We start from the raw sequence: 15,328 nt of genomic DNA, 5'->3' as shown, positions 1-15,328 counted from the left end.
GAAACTGTGTCTGACAATTTCCTGTGTGTGTGTGTGTGTGTGTGTGTGTGTGTGTGTGTGTGTGTGTGTGTGTGTAATCCTACTTTACCATGTCTAGGGATGATCATGATATCTCATATTTCGGCTAAGGTGTCGCATACTGAGAAAGAGACACAGTTTTTGAGGAAATCTGTGGAGGATATGATGTATTCAAACCCCTCTGCTACGTCTCTCAACCCCCCCCCCCTGCATAAACGAAAAAACTTACACTTGCCCAGATAATGCAAGCTGACACTGATACCGACTGATACACTGGATGGTGATGGGGATATGCAAGAGGGAGGGGGGGGATGCAGCCCACTAAAGGGGTGCAACTGATGATTGAAGCAATTATGAATGAAGAAGGTACCTGTTCAGGATGAGGAGACTTATTTTACATTAAATAAGAAATCCTCCGTTACCTTCCCTGCTTGTAAGGAGTTAAACGCCTTATTTGAGAAAAAATTCCAAATCCCTAAAAGAATACTCATTTCTTTCCCTCTCCCTAAAGAGGACAAAGAAGTGGGAATGTCCACCTATAGTGGACGTTTCTGTATCTAGATTGTCAAAGAAGGTGGTTCTACCTGTCCCTGGCACAGCCTCCTTAAAGGAGCCCACTGACCGTAAGATTAAGACTACTCTCAAATTACTATACACTGCTACAGGGGTGGCTCCGAGACCCACTATCGCTTGTGCGTGGATTTCTAGGGCCATGGTAAAGTGGTCAGGCACCTTACTTGATTAATTAGATACCATGGATAGGAGTGACATTGTTTTGTTTTTACGTCACATACAGGATTCTGCAGGTTTCATGGTAGAAGCCATGAAGGACCTTGGCCTGCTTAATGCCAGGGCCTCAACCATGGCAGTGTCGGCCTGCAGAGGACTGTGGCTACGGCGATGGTCGGCGGACGCAGAATCCAAGAAAAGTGTGGAGAACCTACCATACCCAGGTGAGGCCCTGTTTGGGGACACACTGGATACATGAATATCCGAAGCAATGGCGGGTAAGTCGACATTTCTTCCTTCACACTGCAAAATTAAAAAATAAATCCAAGAGTGCCCCCACCTTCTTTCGAGGAGGTCGTGTGAATCAAGAAAACCTGCAGGGACAGGTTCCCAGGAACAGAAACCAGGTTCTGCTTCCTCAAAAACTTCATGACGGTGGAACTCACAGCCTGGAGATCAGGCAGGTGGGAGCGAGACTAACATCTGGGCGACATCATGCCTAGACCCCTGGGCAATAGATATTGTGGCCCAGGTGTATAGACTGGAGTTTCAAGAACTCCCACCTCACAGATTTTTCAAATCAGGCTTACCAGCTTCTCAGACAGAGGGGGTTATTCCGAGTTGATCGCTCGCTGACGATTTTCAGTAAAAAAAAAACCGGCAAAACTGTGCATGCATATGCACCGCAATGCGTACAAACCGCATCGTTTCTGTGCAATGCTTCTAGCGACGAATCCATTCGCACAACCGATCGCATGGAGATTGACAGGAGGAGGGCGTCTATGGGTGTCAACTGACCATTTCTGGGAGTGTTTGAAAAAACGCAGGCGTGTCCAGGCGTTTGCAGGGCGGGTGTCTTTTGTCAATTCCGGGACCGGACAGGCTGAAGTGATCGCAAGGGCTGAGTAAGTCCAGAGCTACTCAGAAACTGCAACAAACGTTTTTGTCCCGCTCGGCTGCACAAGCGTTTGCACACTTGCAAAGCGAAAATACACTCCCCTAGAGGCGGCAACTATCTGATCGCTGCTCTGCAAAAAATAGCTAGTGAGCAATGAACTCAGAATGACCCCCAGAAAGCGCTATCTTACAGCAAGCTATTCAAAAATTGGTACATACAAATGTCATTGTTCCTGTTCCACCTCATCTACAAAACACGGGTTACTACTCAAACCTGTTTGTAGTACCGAAACATTTGGCCTCTCCACAGCACCGAGGGTGTTCAATGAGGTCATGGCAGAAATGATGCTACTCTTCCGTAAGCAGGGAGTGAACATAATCCCATATCTGGATGATCTGCTGCTAAAGGCATCTTCCGGGGAGAGGTTGTTACAGAGTATTGCTCTCTCAACTTAACTGCTCCAGGATCATGGGTGGATCCTGAATCTTCCAGAATCGCATTTGACACCTAGAAGGAGACTGCCCCTCCTGGGGATGATTCTCAACACGGAAGTGCAGAGGGTGCGTCTACCAGTGGAGAAAGCGTTGGTGATCCAGTCAATGCTCCGGGATGTCCTGAAGCTAGCCCGGTCATCGTTTCATCCGTTCATTCGCCTTCTGGGAAAGATGGTAGCCTCCTACGAGGCTCTGCAGTACGGAAGATTCCACGCAAGATTCTTCCAGCTGTATCTCCTGGACAAGTGGTCCGGATCACAACTTCACATGCACCAGTGGATACGCCGGTCGCCAAAAGCCAGAATTTCACTCCTTTGGTGGCTGCAGACTTCTCACCTGCTCGAGGGTCGCAGGTTCGGGATTCAAAATTGGATCCTTCTAACCACGGATGGTTGGGGAGCAGTCACCCAAGGGGAAAACTTCCAAGGAAAGTGGTCAAGTCAGGAAGCCATCTTTCTGATAAACGTTTTGCAACTAAAGGCAATATACAACGGCCTGCTACAAGTGGCACATCTTCTGCAAGATCAAGCCATTCAAGTTCAGTCTGACAATGTGACAGCGGTGTCTTACATAAACCAACGGGGCGGAACGAAGGGCAGAGCTGCAATGTCAGAGGTAACAAGAATCCTCCTCTGGGCAGAAAGACGAGCAGTGGCGCTGTCGGCAATCTTCATTCCGGGAGTTTACAACTGGGAAGCAGACTTCCTCAGCAGACACGATCTCCACCCAGGAGAATGGGGACTCCACCAGGAGGTGTTCGCGGAGGTAACAAGCCAGTGGGGTGTTTTTCAGATAGACATGATGGCCTCTCGCCTCAACAGGAAGCTTTGGAGGTACTGTTCCATGTCAAGAGACCCACATGCAGTGGTGGTCGACACGCTGGTAACTCCGTGGGTGTTCCAGTCAGTATATGTGTTCCTCCACTTCCTCTCATCCCAAGGATTCTCAAGCTAATAAAAAGAACAAGAGTTCTGGCGATTCTCATTGCTCCGGACTGGCCGAGGAGGGCTTGGTATGCGGATCTTCTGAATTTACTACTGGAAGATCCGAGATCTCTTCCTCTTCACGAGGACCTTCTACAACAGGGGCCGTTCGTCTATCAAGACTTACCGTGGCTACATTTGACGTCATGGCATTTGAGCACCAGATCTTAGCTCGGAATGGCATTCCGCACAAAGTAATTCCTACTCTAAGCTAGGAAGGGAGTAACGTCCAAACATTACCATCAGATTTGGAAAGAGTTTGTGTCTTGGTGTGAATCCAAGAAGTTTCCTGCGGTGGAGTTTCAACTCGGACGTTTTCTCCTCTTTCTGCAAGCAGGTGTGGATGTGGGCCTTTACTTGGGCTCCATAAAAGTCCAGATTTCGGCCTTGTCCATTTTCTTCCAGAAACAATTGGCTTCTCTCCCTGAGGTTCAAACATTCTTAAAAGGGATTCTGCACATCCAACCGCCTTTTGTTCCTCGTACGGTACCTTGGGATCTTAACGTGGTGTTGCAGTTCCTACAATCGGATTGGTTTGAGCCTTTACAGGAGATTGATGTAAAGTTTCTTACGTGAAAGGTGGTCACACTGTTGGCCTTGGCATCTGCAAGATGTGTGTAAGAATTGGGAGCATTGTCGCACAAGAGCCCCTACTTGATTTTCCATGAGGATAGAGTTGAGCTCAGAACGCGTCAGCAATTTCTTCCAAAGGTTGTGTCTGCTTTTCATATCAACCGACCTATTGTCGTGCCAGTAGCTACTGACACCTCAGTTTCCTCAAAGTTCTTGGATGTTGTGCGGGCTTTCACAATATATGTGAAGTGAACTTCTCGTCACAGGAAGTCAGACGCACTATTTGTCCTTTATGATCCCAACAAGGTTGGGTGTCCTGCTTCTAAGCAGACGATTTCTCGCTGGATCAGGCTTACTATCCAGCATGCTTATTCTACGGCAGGCTTGCCGATTCCAAGATCTGTTCAGGCCCACTCTACTCGTAAAGTGGGTTCTTCCTGGGAGACTGCCCGGGGTGTCTAGGCTTTACAGCTTTGCCGAGCAGCTACTTGGTCAGGATCGAACACATTTACGAAGTTCTACAAGTTTGTTACTTTGGCCGCTGAGGACCTTTAAGTTTGGTCAATCTGTTCTGCAGGAACCTCAGCACTCTCCCTCCTGTATTGGGAGCATTGGTACATCCCCATGGTACTAAATGAAACCCCAGCATCCTCTAGGACGTAAGAGAAAATAGGATTTTATATACTTACCAGTAAATCCTTTTCTCGTAGTCCGTAGAGGATGCTGGGCGCCCGCCCAGTGCTTCGTATTCCTGCATTGTTACTTGGTTAAGTATTATTGGTTCAGTCGTTGCTGAATCGTTTCAAGTTGGTTAGCTTGGCTTTCCTTTTGTGGTACGTGTGAGCTGGTGGGAATCTAACCACTATCTGTGTATTTCCTTCTCTCGAAGTATGTCCGTCTCCTCGGGCACAGTTTCTAGACTGAGTCAGATAGGAGGTGCATAGAGGGAGGAGCCAGCCCACACTATTAAACTCTTAAAGTGCCAGTTGCTCCCAAAGGACCCGTCTATACCCCATGGTACTAAATGGAACCCCAGCATCCTGTACAGACTACGAAAAAAGGATTTACCGGTAGGTACATAAAATCCCATTTTTATTATGGTCTGTACCGATTTTTGGCTCGCCAAACTTCTGTTGAAAGTATAGGAAAAGGGGCGTGGCCACGTCACTTTACCCGTGGCCATTCCTCCTTTTTCAAATTTGTAGCGATTTTTATGTGTAGATTGTTGCTGGGTATGTTGCTGCAGATGCAGTGGGTTTTGGGATGTGGACATGGAGCTGCAGCTCATCAGCCCTATTGTTAATCCTGCTCTGGGAACACACAGCAGCCAAAAGGGCAGAGGCTCCCATTGGATGTAACCTGTGTGGGAGGGCGTTTATCGCCCAATCAGCTGTGGACTGGGTGTGATAGACCTGCTGCTAACCCAATAAGAGCTCCTAGCCACGCCCAGCGTTAGACACACAGGCACAGAGTCACCGATCTGGGCTATTATATAGGATATCATTAGAATAGTTTTTATACTAAAACATAAATCAGAATATAGAATAAATGTTGCTGCAAAGGATAATATAGAAATATTATTGTATAGTGGTAAAATTACTGTAGAATTATACAGATTGCTTAATGAGGGTAGGAAAGCAATATATAATCCGAGTACAGTAGCTGACAGTTTAGCCGCACCGTGGGAAAGGGGGCTGCCGAGTCTATTCACTGAATTATTAATGCTAGTTACTAATGGTAGCCTTATGTACTATTTCTGATAAAAATAATTGTTTTTAAAAAATAGTGGCAAAATGTAACCTATTTCAATGTACTGTTAATGAGGTTACAATAAATGATTAAGAGTGAGGACTTAATTATTGTAATAATTGTAGGCAGTGTAAAGCTAAAAGATAGGATGTGCTCATAGATATTTTTATATTTATGTCTCCTGTCTAGTAGCTAATGAAATATAATGAATCTATTACAGTATGCCACTACTGACACTGCGAAAAGAAGGATCCTTGAAATATTCTAACTTTTATGCTATTAGTGCCCATCCCAGAGCTGTAACTAGACTTCTTGGTGTCATGGGCCAAGATAAGCACCCCCCCTTCATATTTCAAACATGGACAATAAGGAGCTCCGGCACCCAGTGAAAGCACTTGCTATGATGCCTCTTCCCTCATGATATATAAAGATGGTCAAGTCACATTAATATGACCGCCAGCTAATAGCCAGAGTAACCGCCATTTTAGACACACCTCTGGTAGCTCCCCGATTCATTTTGACAGTGAGCTGCTCTATTGTATTGTACCAGTCTGCCCTCATGTACCTTCATAGCCGATGCTCACCTTCCATTAATGGCAATGTGGGGCTCTGCAGTTTCCACGTTGGTTATTCGCAATGGTGCCATTTGTCCAGTCACAATACACCTTTCCCCATGGCAGCACGCAAACAGTTTGCAAACTGCGCGGTTTCAGAAATATTGCCACTCTTGGCCCAAAAGCCGATAACCATCCCTTTTTGCAACTCTGAAAAATCGCCCCTTATATCCATGACAGCAACGAGTGATGTGTGCAGACGGCCTATCGCACTCACCTTATATACCCACCAAGCTAGCACACGACACATGACGCACTGCCAACGTCAAATGTTGGAGGTGGTCATAATAATGTGACTCAGTAGTGTATATACATTTATAGAACACCTATACTAACAGAAAAAAAAACAGAAAATGGATTTGGACATCAATCCTCTTACACCATCATTTATGCTTTTAATTTGAAAGCTCTTTGTCGTTTAGTTACATTATCCTTAAATCACATAGTTCTTAGCAGTCCTACCCAGGACCTTCACTCACATCCTCTTTTATATATAGCACACAAATCAGAATACTGTCACACCCAGGATTCAAGCCCATGACCTTCCATAGCGCAGTCAGACCCCATACTCATGGAGCTATTTGCTCCTGTATGGGAAGTACAAGAGTATTTCTGCTACGGGGTACACTGGGCTCCACAAGGATAGACATAGGGGTGTAGAGTAGGATCTTGTTCCAAGGCACCAACAGGCTCAAAAGCTTTGTTCACAAGATGCATAGTGCCGCCTCCTCTATAACCCCGCCTCCCTGCACAGGAGCTCAGTTTTGTAGTTGGTGCCGCAGATAGCAGGCACATAACAGAGGGGCTGCTCAGGGCAGCCCTAAGAAGAGCTTTTTTTAGAAGAAAAGTGAAGACTTCAAGGGCTGCAGCAGTGTGTACATGTCTGGAGACATTCACTGCTGCAGCTCCATCTCTCCCCAGCGGTGCTGTAAACTCCCGCGCCCTGGTTGCCGGGTAACTACAGCAGGAGGCTCCGGTTTTCTTCTGGTCAGGCATACACGACGGGGGCTCTCCGGGATCGTAGAGCAACGTAGCAGGATAACAGGATTGCACTGTAGCAGGATCACAGGATAGCACTGTGGTAGAGCATGCAACGTAGCAGAATAGCAGGATTGCACTGTTGCAGGATCACAGGATAGCACTGTGGTAGAGTATGCATCTTAGCAGGATAACAGGATTGCACTGTAGCAGGATCACAGGATAGCACTGTGGTAGAGTATGCAACGTAGCAGGATAACAGGATTGCACTGTAGCAGGATCACAGGATAGCACTGTGGTAGAGTATGCAACGTAGCAGGATAACAGGATTCCACTGTAGCAGGATCACAGGATAGCACTGTGGTAGAGTATGCAACGTAGCAGGATAACAGGATTGCACTGTAGCAGGATCACAGGATAGCACTGTGGTAGAGTATGCAACGTAGCAGAATAACAGGATTGCACTGTAGCTGGATCACAGGATAGCACTGTGGTTGAGTGTGCAACATACCAGGATAACAGGATTGTACTGTAGCAGGATCACAGGATAGCACTGTGGTAGAATATGCAATGTAGCAGGATAACAGGATTGCACTGTAGCTGGATCAGAGGATATCACTGGGGTAGTACCTGGCAGTTCTATGGATGATTTAGCAGTAGAGACCAGCATAACCAGGACCAGGAACTGAGACAACCTTGACACGATGAACTGGCAACCGGGAGCCTGTGTGGCTGGCCTAAGTAGTGAGTTCAGGTGCTGCTCACAGCTGTAGTAATAGCTAATAATCAAGCTGCAGATACAGAGCAGAGTGCTGAGCACCAGAGCAGAGAGCACCACCCCAGGCATGGAGGAGAAACTGCATGGATCGTGACACATATATATATATATATATATATATATATATATACACAGTGGGGATTGAAAGTTTGGGCACCCCAGGCAAAAATTCATTTTAATGTGCAAAAAGAAGCAAAGGGAAGATGGAAAAAATCTCCAAAAGGCATCAAATTGCAGATTAGACAGTCTTATAACATGTCGAAAAAAGTTTGATTTTATTTCCATCATTTACACTTTCAAAAGAACAGAAAACAAAAAATGGCGTCTGCAAAAGTTTGGGCACCCTGCAGAGTTAATACCTTGTACTGCCCCCTTTTGGTAAGTATCACAGCTTGTAAACGCTTTTTGTAGCCAGCCAAGAGTCTTTCAATTCTTGTTTGAGGTATCTTCGCCCATTCTTCCTTACAAAAGTCTTCCAGTTCTTTGAGATTCCTGGGCTGTCTGTGACGCACTGCTCTTTTAAGGTCTATCCATAGATTTTCAATTATGTTGAGGTCAGGAGATTGTGAAGGCCATGGCAAAACCTTCAGTTTACGTCTATTGATGTAATCCACCGTGGATTTTGAGGTGTGTTTAGGATCATTATCCATTTGTAGAAGCCAGCCTCTCTTTAACTTCAGCTTTTTCACAGATGGCATCAAGTTAGCGTCCAAAATTTGCTGGAATCTTATTGAATCCATTTTTCCTTCTACTCGTGAAATGTTCCCTGTGCCATTGGCTGCAATACAACCCCAAAGCATGATTGATCCACCCCCATGCTTAACTGTTGGACAGAGGTTCTTTTCATTAAACTCTGTGCCCTTCCTTCTCCAAACGTACCTTTGCTCAAAAAGTTCGATTTTAACCTCATCGGTCAGAACTTTATTCCAAAATGCATCAGACTTGTCTATATGTTCATTTGCAAACTTCAAATGCTAATTTTTGTGGTGAGGACGTAGAAGAGGTTTTCTTCTGATGACTCTTCCATGAAGACCAGGGCCCTCATTCCGAGTTGATCGCTAAGTTTTTCGGTCGCACAACATATTCGCAAAGTTGCGTTAATGTAGTAAATATGCGAACCTCCGCCCCCAACGTATTTTTGCACATTCGTACGCAGTATTACACAAAGTGGGCGTACGCCAAATGACATCGCAGTAATGCGAAACCATCGCAGCATTGCGAATCCATCGCAATAACACATACTTAATCGTAAAAATACTAAGTTTTAGTAGATTTACACATTTTACCGTAAAAGTGCACACTTTTAAGGAAAAACGCTCAAAAATGTTTTTTTAAAGCTATTAAGTGAAATTACACCATTCCTTTTAAAGTCAACAAGCCCTTTTCAATAACGAATCCAATTAGTGTAATGATTGATAATGTTCCTAAACAATTAAGTCTGCAAAACAAACCAGATTAACACTTTGTTGCCATAATTGCCCATCAACATGTAAAAGTGTATAAATTTTTTTTTTTTTTTCCCTTTGTTTGTTTTTAAAGGTGTTGTTTGTGAATGAAGGTGTTTACATGTTTCTTAACACAATAATCTCCTGTTTTTTTTGTTAATAATCTAACGTAAAATGTGTGTAATGTTTTTTGCAAACAATTTCTGCCTGCCAATCAGCTGATCCTTTTTTGCATTAATAAACACAACACCCGGTTAACTTTAAACAACTTTTTTTATTTTATTTTTTAAAATAAATCAGTTTTTTTTTTCTTAAAATAAACAAAATCATGCAAATTTTTGCAAATTATCAACACAATGCATTAATCCTTGCAGGTGTTGGCGCATGGTGTAAAGAATGCCTCCAAAACTTGTAGGATCTCCAACTGCAACATCTGAAATTAAGATGCAACACAAACATTAATAACTTAATTACATTACTTATTATCCAAGCAAGGCGCAAAGCACACTTAAATGCAGGCATGTCCAAACTGCTGGACTCCAGCTGTTGTGAAACTACATATACCAGCATGCCTTGACACAGTTTTGTGGTCAGGGAATGCCAAAGCTGTGTCAGGGCATGCTGGGATGTGTAGTTTCTCAACAGTTGGAGGGCCGCAGTTTGGACAGGCCTGCTTTAATGGCAAAGTTACTACATCCTGCCTGTTTTATGGTACAATCATTAGCAGAACAACACACAAGCCTGCTCAGCCTTTTTTTAAGATTTTAAAGTGTTCCAGACCATGGGTTACATTTACTACTATGTGAGTTATATTTAAGATGGAACGTTGCCCATAGCAAACAAGCAAAAATATGAATATTATATTGTAGAAGTGGTTCCCAATTTTTAAAGTATAATCTTATTGGTTGCTATGGCCGACATCCCATGTTAAAGATAACTACCATCTTCGTCAATGTTACACCATGTTGGCATTCATTCCCATTTGGGTTTTTTTTTATTGTTTTTTTTTTTTTAGGGTGTTGGTCCTGCATCATCACACTGCATATCAACATCTTCAGAAGGACAACATATCCTAGCATGCCCACACTCCATGAAAGCTGCCCTTACTAAATAAGGTCAAACAGGTTTGACTTTATCCAATAATCATTTTGTGAGTGTAACTTTCACACCACAAATCATTGGGTCGTTAGGCTGCCTAACAAAGTGAAGCATGTGATTTGTAAGTGTAAATATTAAGAATACACAGGCACAAGTGTAAAAGAACAACAACATACTAAACTCCACTCAGGTCTAACTGTTTCCCAGAAAACCTAACACATATAAACCCTGTTGTCCTGCCAACCCTGTTGACCTAATGAGTGTCGACCTAGAGTGGACACACAAAACATGGCACACATAAACACTGGACATATAATGACACTCAAATAAATGTAAATGCAACATGTACACCATGAAGAAAAACACAATTAATTTTCCTTGGTACAAGAATTCCAACAGTACAACACTGCATGTTTTGTCATTGTAAGTGTAAGTAGATAATCATTTTTAACAAAATGTTAAAACACTTACTTTCCTCGGCAACATGAAGACTCCCTGAACTGTCTTCAGGGGCTTCCTCTGCCCATTCACTGGGTGGGGATGGCGGCTGGATGGGGGAAGGCGGCTGGATGGGGGAAGGAGGAGGGATTGGGGAAGGAGGCTGGATGGGGGAAGGAGGCTGGATGGGTGAAGGAGGCTGGATGGGGGAAGGAGGCTGGATGGGGGAAGGAGGTTGGATTGGGGATGTAATTTCAGAGGGTGGGTCTGATTGAGAGGGCGAGGGGGGCGGTGAAAATGTTAGGCCAATAGAGGGTGAGGGGGGCTGAGAAGGTGAGTTGGAAGTAGAAGGAGAAGGGGTATGGGAAGGAGGAGAAGGGGTCACAGAAAGAGAAGGAGAGGTTGGCTGAGAAGGGGAGTGGAAAGTGGAGTGGGCCTGGGAAGCTGAGGGGGCCTGGGAAGCTGAGGGGGCCTGGGAAGCTGAGGGGGCCTGGGAAGCTGAGGGTGACTGGGAAGCTGAGGTGGATTGTGAAGCTGAGGGGGATTGGGAAGCTGAGGGGGAGTGAGAAGCTGAGGGGGAGTGAGAAGGGGAGGGGGAGTGAGAAGGGGAGGGGGAGTGAGAAGGGGAGGGGGACTGGGAAGTGGAGGGGGAGTGAGAAGGGGAAGGGTGCTGAGCTGGTGCATCATGTGGTGCTTGCCGTTGTGGTCGTCCTAGAATGATTGGTAAAATATAATTCAATTTGCATGTTAAATTACATACTAATCAATTGTAATTTTCACTGTTCGGTTCCATGTAAAAGAAAGTTTTTTTAAGAATTTTTTAAAAATAATTATTCAAACCTCTTCATGTTGCCCACTGCAAACAAAATTATGAAATTTAAAAATTTTGTCGGTCATTCCTGTATCTATTCCATTGAGACATATTGATTTGTCTAGCCAACATCACCAGATCACTATTCAAGCTACCTTATTATATAGACAGCACTGATCAAGTTTTTTGGTACAGTTTCCTGCCTGGTTACTAATTATGTAAAACATGCACTTGTTTAGGGACACTTTGCTACAGTCAGTAATGTTTGCCCTAACCACACACACTGTCCTATTTTTTCAAAATGTTCACTCAGTGTTGCAATTAGCCTACCACTTAGTGAAAATTTGCACTATTTATGCTAATAATCTTATGTAATGTTACTTACTGCGTGCATGCATAGTGCGGATTTGCTGGCGGATCTCCGCCAACAGCTCTGGAGTCCTCCTTCGGAGATCACTCCATCTCCGCTCTAACTGGATGATGGTCCGCCTGCTGCGGACGCGAGACCGCAGCAGGCGACGGACCTCCGCGTAGGCCTCGCGCTTAACACGATTGGGGATGAATCGCCCAACGCGGCCTACGCGGCGGTCCATCACCGCAACCAGGACGCGGAGCTCCCGCCTGGTGAAAGGTGCCGCACGCATCATGGCAATGGCGTTTTCCTTATTTGGGCATATATTTATAATGTCTGTTAGCATGTGATTGGTCCACAATCTATGCTGTCATATGTCATTTATAATAACTTTATTGATCTTTGCAATGCTGTGAAGAGCAGAGTGTTATTTCGCACGAGCGGAACTACGCATTCGCATAAGCAAATTTTAAGCAAAACACAACCATAAAATTTAAAACAAAAAAACACAGACACAGACACACACACAGTTTTAGATCAATTTATAAACATATCTGAGTACTCACCTCAGTTTGTGTGGTCTTTCAGCTGGACATTCACAAAGTGGGCAACATTCAGTTTCATTTGTTTGTGTTTTTGTTTAAATAATCATGATGTTAGAATAGTAAAAAAATAAGGACACTATTTAGCAACATCACAGTATTGTTTTACACAAAATTAAATTGTCAGCTTAACGTGTTATTGTTTTTTGAAGATTAAAAAAAAACAGATTCAAACACACAAAAAGCATTACACAATGACCTTACAATAGCAAACACAATTTCTACATTTAAATACAAAATGATGCATACTGTGCTTTTATTTTGGTAACAATAGAGTAAAAAAAAACACTATACCTGAAAAATTCAGCAACAATGCTTGCCCTGACTTGGCTCCCCCTCCTTGTAACACTCCCCCCACCGAAGTGTCGGACAACCCCTGGCTCCTCATCAGGCAATTCCTCTGTCTGAGGAAGCTCTACGCTACTCCTTACCGCGATATTGTGGAGTATAGCGCACAGGACCACTATTTTACTTGCCATCTCCGGCGAATACATGATGTCGCCACCAGTGCGGTGGAGCACACGAAACCGCCCTTTAAGGACCCCAATTGTGCGCTCCACCAGCTGCCTAGTGGCAGTAAGCGCGGAGTTAAATGCCGTCTGTGGTCCTGGCCTGGGATTACGGTAAGGAGTCATGAGCCAGGGGGTGCAAGGATATCCACGGTCTCCTGTTTGAGGAAAAAAAAAAATTAGAAATAGTCAATTTGGAAAAATTTACAAAATTTTGAACAAAATATGTGCAACAACTCACCCAATAACCACATGTCTGCTCGTTGACTTGATCTTAATCTGTGCCATATCCCTGATTGTCTAATGACATACGCATCATGGGAACTTCCAGTAAACTTTGCGTTCAGGGAAAGGATCTGGAGGGATGGCCCACAAACAACCATTACATTCAGAGAATGAAACAGTTTCCTGTTTCTATAAATTTCTTCATTATGTTTTGGTGGCTGAATAGCTACATGTGTGCCATCCACAACCCCAATAACATGTGGGAAGCGACTACCACCTTCCGCAAATTGCCGCTTCACCACATCTAGGGCACCAACATCCAAAGGCATAGCAATAAATTGCTTCACACGCTTGAGGAAAGCCTGGCAGACACGCCGCAGGACCTTACTGAACTGGCCCTGCGACATGCCAACCAGGTCTCCAACCACATGCTGGTAAGACCCTGTTGCCAAAAAATGTAACACAGCAAGGAATTGTGTCAATGGTGGTATTGCTGTAGGATACCGAATTTCAGACTCCAGATCACTCTCTATTATGGAGAGAGTGTCTAGGATTAGATGTGGTGGCAGCCTGTATCTACGTACAACCACATCATCTGGCATCCCAAAAAGTAGGACACGGGGTCGGAAAATTGGTGGCCTAGCACGCCTCCGTTGCCTTGGTTGATGAGGAGCCGGTTGTGGTTGTGGGGCTGGCGGTTGGGGTGGGAGTGCTGGCGTGGGTTGGGGAGGTAGGGCTTCTGCTGCGATAAATATAGACATCACACACTTTTATAAAAACAAAACAAAAAAATTGAATAAGACAAAAACAAAGTCCAAAAAATATGCAAACAAAAAATTATTACAAAAAGGGTGTGTCAACTTACTGCAGGAGCGTAAGACATTTTTTCTGGGTTCAATTCAGGACCAAAAAGAATATTATAAAAAAAATAAAAAAATAAATTATTTTTATAATGAAAGCTACATATGTTAAATTGTAATTGTTAAAAATACTATTATTTAAAAAAACAGAACATCAAACACATCACAAACAACTACTACAAAATTAAGAATAATTGGTTAAAAAAATGTAAATTAAAAAAATAAAAAGTTAGCCCTTTAGTAGCTAGCCCAGCCAAGAACAACACTACTTTGCTGATCAATCCCGGTACAAAACATAACATTTATTATCAAGATGGAAAACAAACATAATCAAAACACTTTGAACAAACACAAACAGGCACCAACACAGGCCCAGGGAACTTACCTGATCCAAAATAAAGAAAGGAACTCTTTGTGTTATATAGCACACCAAATAAACAAAATCAACTAGGGTTACGTCACCCAAAAAAAATCTCCTACAAGAGAGCAAATATGACAGTCAAAAACAACAAACAGACCAATAAACAAAACAGGCACCAACACAGGCCCAGGGAACTTACCTGATCCAAAATAAAGAAAGGAACTCTTTGTGTTATATAGCACACCAAATAAACAAAATCAACTAGGGTTACGTCACCCAAAAAAAATCTCCTACAAGAGAGCAAATATGACAGTCAAAAACAACATACAGACCAATAAACAAAACAGGCACCAACACAGGCCCAGGGAACTTACCTGATCCAAAATAAAGAAAGGAACTCTTTGTGTTATATAGCACACCAAATAAACAAAATCAACTAGGGTTACGTCTCCCAAAAAAAATCTCCTACAAGAGAACAAAAATGTCAGTAAAAGCAATGAAGCACAGGTTTATTTGCAAAAATGGACTAGCTAAATATATATGTGTAAAAAAGAATAACAAACAATCAACATAAAATAAACACTTTGAAATCAAAAAATGAACAACAAGACGAATTCCAGAATACTCACAAACGAAAAATCGCAGACAAAATGCTACACTGACTATATTCTAAACGCAAACGAAAGGACAAATGTATGCTTGACAATTACTCACTCTGAAAATTCCTATAGCACCTTCACGCACAAGCCAACAAACTCAAGTGAAACTCCAAACTACCTACACTCACAGCGTGCAAAGTAGGCCCTTAAATAA

General features: G+C 43.6%; 1 protein-coding gene and 1 long non-coding RNA gene across 4 annotated transcripts in view; one reads left to right on the top strand and one right to left on the bottom strand.

Moving 5' to 3' along the window:
- Nucleotides 1-15,328, top strand: part of GTF3C1 (general transcription factor IIIC subunit 1) — a 489,121-nt gene that overhangs the window by 347,527 nt on the left and 126,266 nt on the right. The gene's annotated exons all lie outside the window — the stretch shown is intronic.
- On the bottom strand, nt 11,344-13,052 carry LOC134945140 (uncharacterized). The gene is made up of 3 exons (XR_010182055.1): nt 12,855-13,052; nt 12,525-12,546; nt 11,344-11,506 (listed from the first exon to the last, which is right to left on the bottom strand). It is a non-coding gene; the product is annotated as an uncharacterized LOC134945140 (long non-coding RNA).

Source organism: Pseudophryne corroboree, chromosome 7 (genome assembly GCF_028390025.1).
Source record: "Pseudophryne corroboree isolate aPseCor3 chromosome 7, aPseCor3.hap2, whole genome shotgun sequence".
Lineage (NCBI taxonomy): Eukaryota > Metazoa > Chordata > Amphibia > Anura > Myobatrachidae > Pseudophryne > Pseudophryne corroboree.
Note: the sequence above shows the minus strand (reverse complement) of the source record. Positions and strands in the feature narration are given on the sequence as shown.